Consider the following 15,619-nt stretch of genomic DNA (forward strand, 5'->3'; position numbering starts at 1 on the left):
AGTGCTATTGAAAACTGCCCCTCAGAATATGGCTGCCCCCTAACAGCAGACAGTTTTTGTAGGGATGCTAGAGGAGGCGGCAGCCTCCTCTAGCATCCTTAAAATCTGTCTGCTATTAGGGGGCAGCCATTTTGTGATGGTATTATTTCGTTAGCACTGTACGTCAGGAGGAGACGGTCCGGAGCCTGGAGGAGATCTGCGCTGCGGGAATGCGGCGGCGGCAGCAGAGGGGTAAGGGGGGGGGGGAATGGGGTGTTTAACTCTACGTGGGCGGTTGGAAGAACTAGGGGGGGCGGCGCCTCCTATAACGGCGGGGGGGGCGCAAAAATCCTAGCTACGCCGCTGTGTCTGGTATAAGTAGGAGAACCTTGGTGAACTTCTATACAAGTGTCATTGAGCGCGTTCTTACTTATGGTGTTGTGGTGTGGTTCCTGTTCTGCTGCTGATCATAAATCCCTTCAGAGGGTAGTATCAGTAGCAAGCAAAATAATCGGGTTGCCTTACCAAGCATACAACATATATTTGGAAAGCGGCTTCTCTCAAAGACAAAAAGCATCTTGAGGGACCCTTTCCACCCTAGTGGTGACTTGTTCTCTTTACTTCCTTTAAACAAGCGACACCGTTCAGTTCTGTGTAAAACCAAACGATACAGAGAGAGTTTCTTCCCGGTGGCAATCCGTACTTTAAATACTTAGTGCTAATTTGGATTCATGCATAGTCTTGTACTCCAATGCTACTTTTTTCCACTGTTTTTGTTCTGTACTGTTTAAAACTGATTTTTGTTTAATGTTCACATGTGGGCATTTTATGACAAAAAAGATATTATTATTATTATTATTATTATTAAATCAAATGCATTTTGCATACCATTCGATTTGATCCCAATTTGATCCCAATTTGATCCCAATTTAATCGGGATTGAATCGCAAGCAAAATCGCACAGTGTGTACCCACTATTAGTGTTTTTATCATAGGAGTTGAAACCTATCTATTTATATATTTATCTATTGTTTTTGATTATTATATAGGGGACACGTGGTGAGATATGCACTATTTTTCTATTCGTCTTTTATTATAGAAGAAAAATCGAATAGAAAATAGAATGTTCATTGAATGGTTTTTCTACTTTCGATGCACACTCGATCCCAACGCATGCTCCCGTGTAGTGTAAATCGAACAGAAAATTGACAGGCAAGACTATATAGTACAGATCTGCACTATATAGTCAATTAGGCTTTTTGCATACCATTCGATTCGATCCCTATTCGACCCCAATCAAATCGGGATCGAATCGCAAGCAAAATCGCACCATGTGTACCCATTATTAGATCTTATATAAAAAAGTTGCTATTGTCACTGTTTGGCAAGAATATATTACTGGAGAACCTTAGTGCCAGCAGTAAGAGAATCCTAACAGCTTCGCCAGCCAGTCTTCATTGCATTTGCACATGCGTGATCTTGCTGGAGAGGTTCACATAAGTATAGTAGAGCAGGACATGGAAGACCTAGGATGAGAGCTCCATTTTTTTTTTTTTAAAGCGGCAATCATTTACACTTCAAAAATCAAACTGGTTTTGCAGTGTAAATGATTGCCGCTTTAAAAAAAAGGGAGATTTCTTACCAAATCTCTCACTTTCTGAATCTCTCATCCTATTACATTTCACCTCTGAACTTTTAAAAAACAATAAAATGCATTTCAAGTTGCAAATAAATATATAATTGTTACTACCTCACAGCACTGAGGTCATGGGTTTGATTCCCACCATGGCCCTATCTGTGCAGAGTTTGTATCTTCTCCCCGTGCTTGCTTGGGTTTCCTCCGTGTACTCTGGTTTCCTCCCACAATCCAAAAATTTACTGGTAGGTCAATTAGTTCCCAACAAAATTAACCCTAGAATGTCTGTGTGCGTGTAAATGTTGTAGGGAATATAGATTGTAAGCTCCACTGGGGCAGGGACTGATGTGAATGTTCAAATCATACTTGCCTACTTTTAAAAACTAGTTTCAGGGAGATTATAGTTGGTAGTAGAATTTTGCACAGAGCCCCATTGAGGGGGCGTGTTATGCTCCACCAAAAGGGCGTGTCTAGTTCCATATATGGAGAGATTGTGAAAAAAGATTGTGAACGTGGCACCTAGAAGCGTGGGTGTGTACTGCTACATATGAGAGGAATCTTGTAAAATGACTTATTTTCAAATGTAGATGAGCCTCAAAGCAGTTAGTAAGAGCTACTATACTTGGTAAAGTGCTGGGAAATGGTGCTGACGATTCAATATACAGTAAATGTATTTTCCCCAAAAATGTAACAGTGTAATGTGGGCTAAGTGAAATGAGGGAGATTGCTAGACTAATGAGGGAGAGAGGGAGATTGCTGTTATTTCAGGGAGTCTCCTGCAGAATGCAGGAGGGTAGGCAACTATGGTTCAAATATTCTCTGTAAAGTGCTGTGTAATATGTGTGCGCCTTTTATATATTCGCACTTGACCAATTTAAATTTTACAAGTAAAACAGTATTTTACTTGTGCATTATATGTATACAATTGATTTGATATAAATATTACTCGTGGCCACCCTATCAAAATATATACCAATATTAATATATTTTATATTGTGTTTTTTTTCTAAATAAATACATTTGTATAATATAATTGATGCTTGTGATTCAGTATTTGGTGTAACAATTATAAAACAGAGTGCAGTGCTTCCACACAATTCAATGCAATATAAGTAACTGGTAATAAATTAATAAATAAATAAATTATCATCACAAATTAAATAGTCTTTCCCATTATTTCACTGGTTGGAGGATTTCATATAGGTCATGTGGGGAACAAGGGCCTTCCCCCAAAAATTTGCTCTCAGCAATGTGTATAGGTCAATACTGGACTTTGCAAATTAAGCCTCTCATTTAAAACATTTAATTTTGGTAAAATCAACCAAATAGCCTATGGAATGCCAGCAGCAGGAGCGTGTACTGTATGCATTATAGATATGCCACTGGCCAGCAGTGTCTTCACAGTAAGAAGTACTAGGGAGTTCTATTCCTAGCTACAGTACCCCATATTAATGGCTGCTGGTACCCTGTCCCCATGCACTCCATGCAGTACAATACTGTAAAGCAGGCATGTCCAACGTTGGCCCTCCAGATGTTTTGAAACTACACATCCCAGCATGCTTTGCAATAGTTTTAGCATTCTCTAATAGCAAAACTGTGGCAAAGCATGCTGGGATGTGTAGTTTCACAACATCTGGAGGGCCAACGTTGGACATGCCTGCTGTAAAGCATATATACAATGCAGTACTTTCTCACACCAGGGCCAGATTCTCTAAGCTTTAAAAGTGATAAAATGGAGAGTGATAAACAGCCAGCCAATCAGCTCGTACCTGACATTTTTCAAACACAGTCTGTGTCATGACAGGTAGGAGCTGATTGGCTGGCTGTTTATCACTCTCCATCTTATCACTTTTGAAGCTTAGTGCATCTGGCCTTTTATCTGGGAACCCCTGATGATTAAATGGTAGTGAAAAGAAAATAATTTCTGCTCCACTCACAGCAAACATGTGGTTTAACATATTATAGTTATTTCAAGTTTTTATTTGGACCTATTTGCAGTTAAATGAATAGCATTAATAGAAAATAAATCTATATATAGAACTAAACAACACTTATTTTTATTTGTCAATCGTGTTAAAGCAATTTTGGGGTCACTTTGTGTTGCTGCCTTTACCTGTACCAGATACCGGACGAACTCAGAGGTTTGTTTAAGGGACAATCACTTACAAAGCATGGTTTTGCCTTGTAACTGACTTCCCTTTTTTAAAAAGGCAACTACGTTTGGCCGCGAGAGCCAAATTCGAGAAAAAAATAATTTTATTTCTGAATTCAGTCCCACAATTCGCTATATATGTTTAAATATCCTTGGCAGCTAAACCAATTTTTTTTTTGTCGGACTGTGTAATTAAGAAAAAAATTGTGGCCATATTTTAGAATACGTTTGCAGGTGCACAAACTGGAAGAAAAAATATAAACAGAATTAAACAGTGCTTTTTAAATTATTTTCATAACTACAGTATTTCAGTCTACTCTGGCAATAATTCAACAATAGGAATTTAATGTTCCAAAATGTCGATTGTTGGATGTGCGTGGATTTGTGAAAACAGACGCAGATTGTCAGGAAAAGGCTGTGGATTCGACAATCCATGGAGTTTCCAACAAAACAGTTTAGTCTTTAAAAAAAGACGCAATTGACAGCCTTCAATGTTGCCGGAAACAACATTGAATAGGCGAGTGCCGATACTTCCCAATGTGGGAAATATCGGCACAGATTGAATCCGGCATATACAGTATGCTGGGGGGAAAAAACGCTTTACTGCAATTTTTTTCAGCAATTCAATTTAAGCCCATTTTATTCACCTAAAAAATTTACCTGTTTTTAGGAGAAAATATATCCTGTGTAGAATAAGTACAGGAACCTATAGGGGTCCCTAAATATAAATCCTTAAAAAAAAAAAAAAAGAACAACATAAAACATAACTAATAAAATTTGTCTTTTCATAAAGCTACTACAATTATGATGGCGCTAATAAATACTAATGAGTAAAATTTAAGTATCTTTGATTTTACTTAAAGTTTTGTACATACGTCTCATTAAACAGCTATTTCTTATATCCAGACTAACATCTAACAAAGAGACCCACCCCATCACTCCCCAGTACAGTATTCCAAAATATCTAGTTCTCTTCCATAGAGCAATGTGGATTGAGTCATCCTAAACACTGAATTGTTGCACGTTTAGACCTCAACCTCTATACTCTTGTTTTGAAATTAGAATTTGGAATATTTAAAAATATACTGTGTATATCGTTTGCAGAAATCACTACTTTATAAAGTCAAAATATCAGCAAACAATTTGCCAACTTAGAAACTATTTTGCCAAGAGAATTAAGTTATTTGGCAAACTGAACTGTGGGGGATTTATTTATTTTACAATTATGATTGAATGAAACTTAATTTATTTTTTTCTTTGGGCTGGAATTCTCCTTGGACTTGAACTATTTAGAATATGGTATAGAACAAAAGCTGTAATACAGTACACTAAAGTTTTACCCAGGGAAACTCAGAAACACAAGGCGGACATAAAAACTCCACACATATAGGCCTCTTTTGGAATACAACTAGCTACCGAAAGAAGTTTACAAACATACGCCACACATATAGGGCTCTTTTTCGTGGATTCCAACTTTTGACCCCCTGCACTGTCAGGCAACAACGCTAACCATTGTATCACTGCGCTATCCATGCAGAGTTAAAAACAGTTATTGATAGATTCTTCTAGCTTAAAAATAAAAAGTTTTACTGGACAGATAAAAAAAAAACTTAAACTGAATATTTCTATTTTTATAGTTTTTTTTATTTGTGAGGCACACTTCTAGCACAAGAAAGAAAATTAATTTGTAGCTTATTTGGATATTTAAAACGGAATTGAGATTGTTTTCAACAACTCAATACCGCTAACTGAGTTTGGCCCGCATGTCAGTGATTTGTAATGAGAAAAAGGCCAGAGGTCAACCCAGAAAATGAAAGACAACTTGTTCTTGTTTACACCTCAAAGAGCTACAGAATTGTGATTAGATTGTTAAAATGTCATGTTATATTTGCTCAGGAGGAAATCAAGCTCCCGCTGAGGGTTACGTACGATTGTTGAATTTAGGTGCGAATTGAAATGCAACCATAGCAACCAATATTTTGCCTTTATTGGCTAGCTTCAGCTAAACAGCTTAAGTGACAGATTAATGATGTTGAAAATTGTTTTGTGAAATATTGGAATTGTGCATTTGGATTTGAATTCTCGTACATTTTGCCAATGTAATTTGGCTTTATGTGTTCTCACATTTACCACTTTAAGCAGCAGAATAACTTGACTCTTTTCAAGCCAGCTCTGTTCATTGACTGTAAAGTCTGCAAAAGACAGTGGCCGAAATTTACTAAGATGTGTATTAGACTTCACATGTGATGTTGCTATGGGCAAGCAATCAGAATCTTATTCTTATTTATTTAGCACCGGCTAGAAGATAGTAGAAAGGATCTGATTGGTTGCCCATAGCAACATCTAAGTAGAATACACATCTTAGTAAATTTCCCCCAGTGAGTATTAGGGAAGAAAATTAGAACTGGAAGATTGTATCATTGGAACTTCTGATTGTATCGTTTGAACTTCTGTAAAATGGCCGGTTTCAATGTGATACAAGCTACAATTTGCTGAAATTCTGTTATCTATGGATAAAAGAGGTGTTTGAATGCTGTGATTTAGGGCGAGATGTATCAGCCCTTCTAGAAATCAGATTCTATCATTTTATAGAATATACTTGAAAGCTGATTGTTTGACAAAAGATATATATATGAAGAGTTCTGGGGGTTATTCAATCTGTGCCGGAAATATTGGCGCTCGCCTAGTCCATGCTGTCGTTAACGACAGATATACTGCTGTTACCGACAGCAATGAAAGCTGACAGATATGACTTTTTTAAAAGTCGGATCCGTTTTCCCGGAAACGTCCATGAATTGTCGAATTCACAGATGTTTTCCAACATCTGTTTTCACCGATTTCAGGACTTTTGACAGTCAGTACTTTGAATACCTACAGTCGAATTACTGTTGGAAGCCAGCGAAAATGGCCGGTATTCCAACTGTCGGAACATTCCGACATCCAAGGATTAGTACATAGACCCCTTAGTATTGGGAATAGGACAGAAAGAAATATTTAAAAGGGATGATTACTTTTTTTACGGCCTTCCTTTTAAAAAAGGTGATTTATTTGCCTCAGTGTTAAGATGGGGAACTCAATCTAAACAGGTGGCCACAGGAATTCCGTCAGAAGTAACCATGTACGGTTTGTATTGCAAGTGGTTTCCCAAAGAATGTGAAATATTTTCATGATGACAATGGACATTTCTGCGGTAATGTATTAGAATTGTATTAATCCCCAAGTTAGCATGAAAATGGTACACTTTAGATATCTAAAATATGATAAAGTATGATAACTCAAACTAGTATTATGTAGACGTCATTTGACAGATCGATAGCAGTTGTGTGGGTTTTTTTTTTTTTACCCCTTTCCATCTCTCCGCCTTCCCTTCTCCTGACTAATCCCATTTGTTTCTCTCTCTTTACTCTCTCCTCCACCTTACACTGCTCCCCTGTGTCTTCATTAGGACTGGGGGGTACTAATAGATGCCAAAGGAGGGAGAGGTTGGTAGTACTACTTCTGTACAGCTCTGAAGGAGGATGGGGGGGTCGTGTTTAATATGCACGCAGTGGTGGCGATATACTGTAGTGTGAATTAGGTCACTGTGACTTGTCTGACACAGGGAGATACTTAAGGTGCCCGTACACTAGTAAGATTTATCTTCAGATCTGGCTGGAACAAAAACATGGTTATGGATGAGTGACAGTTTGTCAGTTTCCCAGCATTTCCAAGCAAATGGTCAACTGTCATTTGCTCTCATCCATAACCATGTTTTTGTTCCAACCAGCCAGATCTGAAGATAAATCTGCGTGTGTATGGCCACCTTTAGAGGCCTATGTCGGTTGCCTCAGGAAAGGTGCAGCCGGTGACAGTGCCTCATGACCGTGGTGGTTTCTGTAGCACGTGAGCAATTTCAAATTGACAGCAGTAGGCTTTTTTAGTCCAGGTCTTATCAAATTTCCTTGTAGACAACATTAGTTGTATTTCCTCCTAACATCAAAACAAAACCAACATTTTTTGACATGACATGGGAAAGGGCGGCGTAAAGTTGTCTATGAAAAACATTCGCATTTAGACCATTATATCGCTCAACAGAGGAATCTCTTTGAGAATGATGTCTTTTGCGATCTGCAGAGAGACGATTATTTTGCTTAGCAGTCCTGCCCTTTGTAAAACCAATCTTTCTCTTTCAATGCACATTCAAGATTCTCTTACTCGATCAGCTTCAAAAGTTGATATCTTATATCAATTTCTCCTCTTTTCAATAATAATTAATGTGAGCAAGCCCCGGGGAGGGGCGAAACGCGTCTTCCTCGCCACCCGGCACCTGCACTACACCACTGATACCACCAGCAGAGAACTGCACGCTAACAGACTGACCCGTTGAAAGCCGCATAGAGTAGAGATGGGTCGTTCGCGAACGAACCAGATCTTTTGAACGGATCCCACCCAAGAACGAGTGAGCCGCGATCCCAAAAAGGTGATCCGTTTCAGTTTCGTTTTCCATTACAGTGCATTTTCTTGATCTCAGTGCTGCCACCTGTGGCAGCTGAGATGTACTACCTCCGATTCTGCACCCAGCCATCGATCAGTGTTTTTACTCGGTCATGTATATTCCCTTTTTTTTTTTAAAGTGAGCTGAGGATCCGTCTAAAAGATCTGTATCTTTTCACTGAGAGATCCACCGGATCCCGGCTCAGCTTAATGATCCGTTTTGACCATCTCTAGCATAGAGTACACGGCGCCTGCCGTCCGGCATCTGTAACGCCGCTTATACGGACACCATAGAAGAGACTATCGGCTGACTGAGGGGCCACAGAAGCTGTGCTGACAGATAAGACTTAATATACCTAGTTACCTACATGCTAAAGCTAAAATCTTATCTATATTTACATCCTCTCTCACTCGCACAGCCGGCCCGGAATCCACTGCACTGCTCAAAGAGCATCAGTTGTTTTTAAGGCGTGAGCGGCAGAAGGATTCTTTTTGGCCAAACTTTTACCGTGTTGCCAAATCCCCCCCCCCCCCCTCCTTTTCTATCAATCATCCGCTGATACATGATGTTTGGGGACTGAAGGAGGGAATAGAAACAGGTATCGGTCTTGCGCCATAAAATTAACTCTCAGGTGCCTGGAAAGATATACATTTGCTTACTTTATCTCTCTATATTAAAATCTTTGATTTAAATCTTCTCTCATTCACTGACACAGTCCGGCACTGGCTGCCAGTGGTGTAGCTAGAAGCCACGGTGCCCGGAGCAAGGGCATATTTCTCATCAACCGCCACCCCCCCCCCCACACACACACACACACACACAGACCCAGATTTGTTGTAGGCAGGGCTCTTGCCTGGCAAAAAGGGGGCATTATCTAACATTACAGAACACACCTTAATGCACATTACACATAATACCACATGCCGTAATGCCAATTGCACATAAGCCACACATAATGCCCATTATACATGTATGTGTATGTATATATATATATATATATATAACAGATAGTAACAGATGATGAATAAGTGAATAAGCTACCAATTTAATTATCTTATCAAAAACAGATCTTTACCAAGGCAGTGAAAAAGTCAGCACATATTGTGCATGTAGGAGTCCTCTTCCTGACGCTGCTGCTCTGCTTCGATAAACACAGGGGAGGTAGGGGGAGGGAGAGAACTCCAGAGCTGTCTCCCTCCAGGACAGCCTTGTCGTCTCAACTGCACTCACTGACTCTGCAGGCATCCTGATCCCACCAGCGCGGTTCTCATTCCGTCTCACAACTTCACAAGATCACCTGTGTGACTTCCTCCCAGGGCAAAGCATGGCCTCATGGGATTTGTAGTTTAAACGTTAGCTGCTCAAAGTTTGAGCAGTAACATATAAACTACAATTCCCATGATGCCACTGTCCCTGCTGCTCTGACCTGCCAGGTGCCTCTGAGTCACAGGCAGCTAAATCTCGGCACCTCCGTCCTCCACTCCGACTACGACTAGCACTGTAACTAAGCGCTGCAGCTGGGCGGGGAAGCAGGGCAGGGGAGCCGGTGGCGCGCGGCTCCGGCGCCATTTGATCTCTCTGCGCCCGGAGCGCGTGCTCCGGTGGCTCCGCCCTCGCTACGCCCCTGCTGGCTGCTCTGCTGTAACACGCAACAGCTGATCCCGTAAACCGTAGACAGGAACAGCAGAAAGATACTTTTTTCTTTGGCCAATTTCAGGCTATACAATATCTCTCCCCGTTCTCTCATCTGTCACCCTCTATTTAAAATATGATGACAATACAGCAGAAACAGGGTGAGAAATAAGATATTGGAGCCGTCTCTTTGTTTTCTTATTTCCCTCTCTATTGACAAAGGTGCTATTAAATTATTACAATGTAGCTACAAAATCTATCTGCTTAAAATTTGATACAGCAGTCCCACGTAGCAAGCTGTTTAGAAGGGCTGGAATAATTTGGTCTACAGCATTATGGTCGACAGTCATTAGGTCGTCACCATTAGGTCGACGTGGGAAAAGGTCGACATGGGTCTTCATCAACATGGGAACATGTCGACATGGTTGTAGGTCGAACGGTCATTAGTTCGACAGGTCCTTAGTTCGACATTGTCTAGGTCGACAGTTAAATGGTCCACATCCGGTTTTGCACAGTTTTTTGACCTGAATGTCAACACAGTCGACATGGACACAGTTTAGAGTGCACCGCATTCCCTCGCATCGCTCGCTACGCTCGGCACACTATTTTATTCTCCCACCACGCCCTAGTGGATGGTAGGGCATGAAATACCGCCTGTTGGCACATGTTGGCTCGAAAAACTGTGAAAAACTCCATGTCGACCTTTTGACTGTAGACCTAGACAATGTCGAACTAATGACCCGTCAAACTAATGACCTTTTGACCTAGAACCATGTCGACCTTTTCACATGTCGACCTAGACCAATGTTGACCTTTTCCTATGTCGACCATAATGCTGTAGACCAGGGGTGTCCAAACTTTTTGCTACAAGGGCCAGATTTGGTGAAATGCAAATGTGTGGGGGCCGACCATTCAGCCTGACATTCTTTGAATCATTAATCACATCAGAATAGTCCCCCACTCTGCCCCCATTCACTCTATGTCCCCCAGCCTGCCCCTTCACTGTATTTCCCCCAGCCTGCCCCTCCTTCACTGTATGTCCCCCATTCACTGTATATTCCCCACCATAGGCGTGCGCACGGGGGGTGCCAGGGGTGCACAGGCACCTCCTACTGCCCGCCTACACCCCCCACACGATTGCACGCAAAATGCAGCACAGTTAGCCGACCGCGGTCAGGACAGTCTTACTTGCCTGCCGCTGCCGCTGCCGATCTCCAGCCTGGAAGCGCTGGCCGGGCCGTGGGCTCCATTCACATTAGTCCCCGGCCCCGCCTCTATAAACGTCACACACGCCAGCGTGACGTGGGGACATCGCACCCGTCCTCCTGCCCGCGCTCTCGATCTCCTGCTGCCTGAGAGAGCAAGCCCAGCAGCAGCATGCGCCCTGGTCTGGCAGAGGCAGTACTTGAATGATCCTCTCTGAGCAGGAGCCAGCGTGAGTGACCTGGCTGCCTGCAGTGTTCCTCCTAGGAGGATGCAAGCAAGGTTAGGTTTTTATTCATAGGTGAAAAATTAGCAATTAACCCCTTGAGTTGTTGGTTTTGCTGGGGCAGGACAAACCTACTAGGGCAGGTTTGTCCTGCCCCAGGAAAACCCACCACAGATATTAGGAAGCCTCCGCTCCCCCCCCCCCCCCTCAGCTCCCCTGCTGCCGCTTTCCCCTGCCGCCTGTCAGTCATCACACAGGCGGCAGGCTCGAGGGATGTTTTGCGACGGCTCGCGAGTCCCCCCGAGCTGCGCCGAGCCTGCCTCCTACGTCACTTTGAATGGCGGCTGGCGGCAGGGGAGCTCCGGGTATGGTCGCCGGGGTGGGGGAGGTGTGATAGACACGCCCAGTGGGAGGTGATAGAAATGCCCCTCCAATTGTGCACCTACTAATAAAATGGGCTGCGCACGCCTATGTTCCCCACTCTGCACCCATTCACTCTATCCCCTAGCCTGCCCCCCTTCTCTTAATGTCCATTAGTGCCTCCATTCATTGTATGTCCCCAAGCATGACCCTCCTTCACTGTGTACTCCCATTCACTGTATGACCCCAATTCACTGTATGTCCCCCAGCCTGCCCCTGCTCCCCCTTCTCTGAATGACCATCACTGCCTCCATTCCCTGTATGTCCCCCAGCCTGACCCTCCTTCACTGTATGTTCCCCACTCTGCCCCATCCCTTCTCTGTATGTTTCCCAGCCCCTTGTGTGAGCCAGAGGAAGGAGATTCAAAGCAGGCACTGCAAGGACAGGAGATGCTTGGGCTCCCGCAGCTGCCCTCCTCCGCTCTGCATGGTACGGGAGCAAGCTTCCCCCATGCTGCCCCCTCCCCAAACACTGCTGTCACTGTGATTGTGGAGTAGGGTGATATACAATTGCAGGGTAAGACGCCAAACACATCTGACTGTGGCGGCCGGAACCTCCTCACTGCAGCAGACCACAAGGTAAAGGCACGCTCACTGGGGCCCCACCTTTAGTGTCCTGTGCTGTGCTTCCCACATCTGATGCTCTGCCCGCTTCCAGCTGGAGGCTGCGGGCCGCTTGAAATGACAGCAGGGGCCGCAATTGGCCCCCGGGCCTGACTTTGGACATGCCTGCTGTAGACCAAATGACCGCATCCCGTTTAGAAACTGTAAACTGACACAGCACTTTTTTGTAACAAAGTAATTCACCTTATCTGTAAAATGCTTTCAAACCAGCTAATATCACAGATACCATTTGAAGTTAATTATTAATGAAAAGAGGAGAAATTGATATAAGATATCCAACTTTTTGCTCTGTAGGTTTGTCTTCTAAGCTAATCTCTCCCCTTCTTTGAGTCATATCGGGCAATACATCAACGTCCCAGATTGATATCTCTCTCTTACTGTTTTGGTGCGATTATAATTAAATATTGGTGCAATTAAGCCTTAAATAGATACTCTCTGATCAAATTTCTATAATTACTACATTCAGGGGTGTAGTTTTTTGCCTTTTAACCACTGTATTGTGTGTGTTGTATGTCTTGTCTGTACATATAGATAAGATAATATTTATTTTCATGTTCTAAGATCACTTTATTTTATAGATAACCAAATTAAAAGCTAAGTTTTAATTGCTAAATAATCGTTCATTACCATACAGTGGGGCAGATGTATTAAGCTTTAACAAGAGATAAATCCAAGTGTGATAAGGAGAGATAAAACTCCAGCCAATCACCTGCTAACTGCCATGTTACAGCCTGTGTTTGAAAATGTCAGTAAGGAGCTGATTGGCTGGACATTTATCTCTCTTTATCAACCTTGGACTTATCTCTTGTTAAGGCTTAATACATCTGCCCCAGTATTGCTTACACGTACACTATTTCTCAAAGTGTGCCCCCAAAAAGAGTCTTCTTTTCTATGTGTGTGATTTATGTTACTTCTGACTCAGGGGAGCACCTCCAACCCTGTGAACTACTGTATAACACTGGTGATTATCAGGTTATATAATTAGGATTTGGATACTGCTAAAATGAATCCACTTCATATCTCGACCAATTGTATGTTTTTGTCGTGGTGGAGAATCCTGTGCGGGAACCAACCAAAAAATACCCTCATTGGTTTTATTCACTATGGCACCAGTGGGAATTTGCAGGGGGTTTTTTTCAGTGAGTTCCGGCAGTTTTTTGGGGGGGGGGGGGGGGGTAGGGGACAGCTGTCACCAGGGGGAGAATAAAGCCTCCCTATATAGTCCGGGCATGTAGCAAAAACCGGACCAAACGGAGAGGCTGTAATCTCCCCTTCCCCATGTCCCTGGTAAAAGCTATCACTACAAGCTCCGGAATGCAGAGTTTGATGTCCGGTCCGACGTCCGAGATCTTGTCCGGTTTTTACTTAGTCCCCACACACCATGGGGCACAGTTATTCCTCACTGTACTTTTTCATTTGCAAAAATCTCTATTTCACAATGCTTTAGGTCATTGAACAGAAAGAACAGGAGGTGGACGGGCTGATATTTAAAACCTCATTCATCTCCATTAACATCACAGTTGTCATTAGCAGGCAATTTGCATGTAATCGGAGCCATTAATTAGGAGATTTTTGTACGTATGCCATAGAATGATGTCACTCTTTTTGGCACTACACTCCTGTGCCACCTTGAACCAGTCAGTGACAAGTTCTATAATTTCACAAGTGTCACATTTTTGGTAAAGAGAATGAAGTGTTTGTAAAGCTCACTCGTAGCTGAATGCCGGACAGGAATTACATTGTGTGCATCCAGAACTGCAGAATACGGTGTAGAACGCAGCTGGCTTGAATATATATTCCAACAAGCAAACAGCACATTTCTGAAACACTGTGTGGCAGAGGTACTTAATACAAGCTTTTCATTAGAAGAAATCTGCCAAACCGCACATTCCCATACCTTTGTTCATAAATCTTATGATGTGTGGGATAAAGTTGTAATCTGGCATACTGTCCAATACCTAAGTAATTCTAAAGCACCCCTATACTGCTATTCTTTTGCAAATCTTGCTGAAACAATTTTTTTATAGTTTCATAGGTAAACTCATACTTTGCCTTTTCATCTAATAATAGGTGATGGTTTTTCAGGGCTGCCGAGAGATAAACTGGGCCTGGGTACTGTTAGGCAGCCGAGAGGGTGAGGGGGCGGGTACTAATTACCCGGGCTTGCTGGACGGGCCCGGCAGTGTCTCTATTCCGATCCCTCCCTTCCCCCTCCGTCCCTCCCAGGCAGCAACTCTAAACCCTCTAAACATTTTGGGGGCGTGGCCTAAGCATGGGAGGTGGCCACACCTCCCGCACTTAGGCCAAACCACAAAAATTTTACGGGGCCCGGCATTCCTCTCGGCTGCCCTGCTGGGAGGATGTGCCCAAATCTGGGAGGAGTGGCCATGGTCAAATACTGTAATAATACAAATGATAAAATACTGTAATATGCAAAGGGGAACATTTTGTAGGACTCAGCAGCCCCTAAAACAATCCCAGACCTGGGTGCTCAGTATTTACCCCCCTCAGTACCATGAACCCCTGGTGCTCACGATGGTTTTTACATGTTTGACCATATATTACAAAATTTGCTGAGAAACTAATACAGTATATTGCCATGCAATTGTGATTGAAAACTGAAATGATGGGGGAATTAGTTTGAAGTGAGTCATTTATTTAAGTATAAAAAATGTTATGCATATAAAATCTATTCAATAATACTGATATTGAGTATTTTGTATGTTCTTTTGAAGGATTACTTAAACACAAATTATATTTTTTCTTTTCATTCAAATTTACTTTAAATGTATTGTGCATAGCAGTATATATTTAGCAATTTGTAGCAATAATACTTATTGTATTACAGTTATAATCATTTACATCTGCTGCATGCTTCAAGAATTAATATGCTTGTCAAAGACTGTCCTCTTTTATGTCACTGTGATTGACAGTCCCGTCTCTTCTCTGCACTTACATTAGTGCATGTGTTATTGTTATTGCAGCTGAATACAGGGTAGTTTATAGATTTATACAAATGTATTAGTGTATCGGCCACAAAATTAATACTGTACATATAACTTTACTTCCAGAATTTTCCAAAGCAACAGAAAATATTTTTTTCCCTAGCAACCAATGAGACTTGCTTTCCTTGTCTTGAATTTTCAAGATAAATGGTAGTTGGTGATTGGTTACTTTCTTTGAGATCCCAGGGAGCAGGTGTTGATGGTTTAAAGCATGGTGTAACGAATTGTTGCCCCAGACCATCTCCCCAATTCATTGATTTATGGCATTG

The 15,619-nt window shown here is 42.2% G+C and overlaps 1 protein-coding gene across 1 annotated transcript in view; it reads left to right on the forward strand.

Annotated features, from left to right (window-relative positions):
• The window catches only part of FLT4 (fms related receptor tyrosine kinase 4), a 205,022-nt gene that overhangs the window by 75,933 nt on the left and 113,470 nt on the right, over nt 1-15,619 (forward strand). The window lies entirely within an intron of this gene.

This window comes from Crinia signifera, chromosome 4 (assembly GCF_055691185.1).
Source record: "Crinia signifera chromosome 4, ASM5569118v1, whole genome shotgun sequence".
Lineage (NCBI taxonomy): Eukaryota > Metazoa > Chordata > Amphibia > Anura > Myobatrachidae > Crinia > Crinia signifera.